General features: G+C 31.2%; 1 pseudogene; it reads right to left on the bottom strand.

The window, feature by feature from the left end:
* Positions 1–1,698: 1,698 nt before the first annotated feature.
* On the bottom strand, positions 1,699–3,539 carry LOC109209125 (annotated as a pseudogene).
* Positions 3,540–3,749: the final 210 nt, after the last annotated feature.

Raw genomic sequence — 3,749 nt, 5'->3', positions numbered from 1 at the left:
TTATGAATGTCCTTACAATAATCAAATATATTGATTGAACACAAACACATTTTAATACCAAAATTTTCTGATAACTTCCTCCACAAAAACCCGCTACTTATTACACAAATCAACTTATAATCATTATTTTTGAAATTTCACACATACTTGACAAAGCATTGATCGAGATTAGACAATAAAAGCAAAAAAATAAAAATACAAGTTCGATCGTCAATGCACAGAAGATGACAGAAGAAGATGAACGAAGGAGAAAGATTCAGTGCAACTGGTTTGCATGCGAAGGAGCATCGGGAAAACTTGCCTCTGAAATTTTCGCTCTTCATTTTCCCCTCTAAACCGATAAAATAAGGTTTGGGAATCTAAGAATTGAAGAAAGGATAAAAGTCTTTTTTCAAAATAATTTTAACAAGAGTAGTGGCTATTTTTGCTCAGCATCAGAATTAGTGGATAAAAAATAAAGACCACCTTACTTAGTGGCTACCTCACGCATTTTTACTAATTAAAATTGACAATTGATCGATCGTGCTTTATGCACATATTAAGTAGCGTTTGGACATTAAAAAAACATGAGATTCGAGAAAAGTAATTTTTGAAGTTAATTGAAAATATATTTGAAAATTATAATTGGCCTCGACATGCATTTCACTTGATTTTTTTATTTTTTTATTGTCAAAGTTAATCCTTTTGCAATTGCATATTAAAAATTTAGTGAATCCCTAAAACTATCAAGTAATGACGTGTGGGGTATGCATTCGAATAGGTTAATCAATGAATCGAATCGATTATTTGTTATCGTTATCATATCGGTTTATCGATTTATCGATTTGATTTCGAAATTTTCCTTATCGAGTTTATCGATTTCGATTTCGATTTTGTCCTTTTCGGTTATCGGTTTATGATGAACCGATAAGATATACTAAAAACAAATATACTCTTATTCTATAATACCCTTTCCTTTACCTAATCCCTAACCCTATATATTCATCTACCCATTCTTCAGCGCCGCTTTTACCTTTCTCCCTCTCTCCCGCGAACTGGAACCCAGCAGAGAAAGTGAAACTCCGGCGTACTCCGAGCGACTTCAATAGTACGTTTTCTCCCTCTCTCTCTCCGTGCTTTTGTTACAATTTATAGCGATATACTTTCAGTGGAATCCTGCAAATTTTCTTAATTGATGTAATTGATAACCGAATCGATAAGCCCCAAAAATCGATAAATCGAAATCGAAAAAATCGAAACCTTATTGAAAGGATAACGATAAGCATATGTACAAATCGATAATCGATAAGTAATTATCGATAAGGGTCAAAATCGAATTGATAAATCGAATGCACACCCCTAGCGGAGACTCTCTAGCTATATTTTTATAACTGCTTCTTTCCTTTAAATTGACCATATCTTTGTGAGCGCTCACATTGTTGATAGCCAAAACAAAACTAAACAAATCATGAATCTTAACAATACAGATATATTTTGTTCTGTCTCAGTTTCACTGAGAATTGCACGTCTTCAAAATTTTCAGAAATCATCCTTGAGATCATATATATATATATATATGTATATTGAACAAGGCATTTTAATTTAAAGTACAAGCATTTGGAAATACAGTACAAAGCTTTGCGATATTCTTTATTCAAAGTTCTTTCCATGACATATTTGGAAAGATCACACATCACACAAAACACTATATATCGATGGAAACCAAAAGAAAAATACTTTGAAACTCTCAACATAGTTTGATAAAACTCCATAATTATAAGCAGGTAACTCGTGGAATTAGTCTAGCTAAATGCAAACTGACTCGGACACCGCGGTTATAAGAAAATGCTCGTAATCATTTAGGCATAGACGGTAGGATTGGCAAGAAGGTAATTTTCAACAGCCTTGAAAAGTTCCATGGCTTTATCTTTGCCTTCATTATGTTCTTCTTCCTTAAAAACATAATCACCTTTTGTGTGGTACTCAGTTGATGTCTTGCAAATACAACCTCCATTTGCAGAAGTTTCGAATTTGACATCATAGGTAATAGATTCCAATTTGTCTCCTAGAACATCTCCTTCGATAAGTGAATATTTGGTTACCAAATTCTGTCGTCAATCACATGAAGCTTGTGCTTCAAAATACTTTATTGGACACCTGTCATTTTACAAAATAAAGCAGACTTATTTTCTTGACAATCTAAGAACAAGTTTTTGCAAATAAATAAATAATAATAATAATAAATTATTTAATTATACGTTGTTCTTGATATTTTCTGAGTCTTTTAAGAGGATTTAAGTTATACAGACTGATAGCATACGTAATTTTAATATTATTGGTGTAATATATATATATATATATATATATATATATATATATATATATATATATATATTAATATATATATAATAATATATATATATATATATATATTACAATTTAGTAATTTGATGTGGTAAAATATCTTTTATGTTTAGTGGCTTAATTCCAAAGAAAACGTTTCGACCATGAAAATTTTCTAAAAGAGAGAAAGAACTTCACCAAACAAGTCAAACTAGTGTGAATTTCCTATCTTTCGCCATTCAAAAATAGAGATAATAATGCACATTTTTGTAGGGAAAAATAAAAATCTTTTTAGCTCTCGTCCTCCTCCTTCTTCTTTTTTCTTTTTAACGTTTAAACAATTTCACTTACTATATATAGTTAACAGTTTATCTAATTAGTTATTATAATAAGACAACTATTCTAATTTACAATTGTACTTTAATTCCAGAACGTCCATGTTAGACGTAAAAATGCACCAACACTCACACCCCGGGATGCAACCCTTCCACGAACCCTACAAAACATATGATATTTTTTGCATTGGGCTGCCCTATATACAGTCAACCTTCTGTATAACAGCCTCATCTATTCCGGATTTTTAGCGAAGTGCTGTTATAGAGAACGTATACTATAACATAGTATTGAAATTGGTTCCATAAAAAATTTGACTTTTATAGTGAATGGTTGTTATATAACGATAATGATATAGAGATGTCTGACTTTGGTGTATATATATGTATATATAATAAAGCGAAGTGTTGTTATAGAGAACGTACATTATAATATAGCATTGAAATTGGTTCCATAAAAAACTTGACTTTTATAGTGAATGGTTATTATATACCGATGATGTTGTAAAGAGGTCTAACTATATATATATATATATATATATATATATATATATATATATATATAACTCACCTTCGACAAAGTTCATCTTCTTGATGCTTCCAACACCACCATCACCTTCAACAGTCTCAATGTTCTTAACAACTTGTGGCATCAATTTTGGGATAAGGTTGTCTGCGTCAAGAACCAAAGCTTTGAATAACCTAGTTGGGGCAACTGTGGTTGATGCCTCATGAGTATAGGTAGTCACACCCATAATTAATGTTAAAGAGAAGCAGAAAAGAGAGGATAATTAAGATGAATGTGGAATAAGAACTGAATAGAATGGTTTTTGATGTGTGAGATACAATGAAGTTTTAGATGGTATTTATAGGAGAGATAAAAAAAAAGAGTGATCGAGTGTTTAGACTATTAGTCAATCAGCAACCTTAGCTTTATCTTAATTTCAACATTCAAAGCGGTCCATTCTTGACATTTGTATCCATTTTTCTAGATGTTATTTTCCTAAGTCCTCTTTAAAATTAATGTGTTAGTTGTACCGTAGGAGATCAACTTCACGACAAATGGCCTAACGGTGAGGCTTTTGCTGACACATT

The sequence above is a fragment of the Nicotiana attenuata genome, unplaced genomic scaffold (genome assembly GCF_001879085.1).
Source record: "Nicotiana attenuata strain UT unplaced genomic scaffold, NIATTr2, whole genome shotgun sequence".
Lineage (NCBI taxonomy): Eukaryota > Viridiplantae > Streptophyta > Magnoliopsida > Solanales > Solanaceae > Nicotiana > Nicotiana attenuata.
Note: the sequence above shows the minus strand (reverse complement) of the source record. Positions and strands in the feature narration are given on the sequence as shown.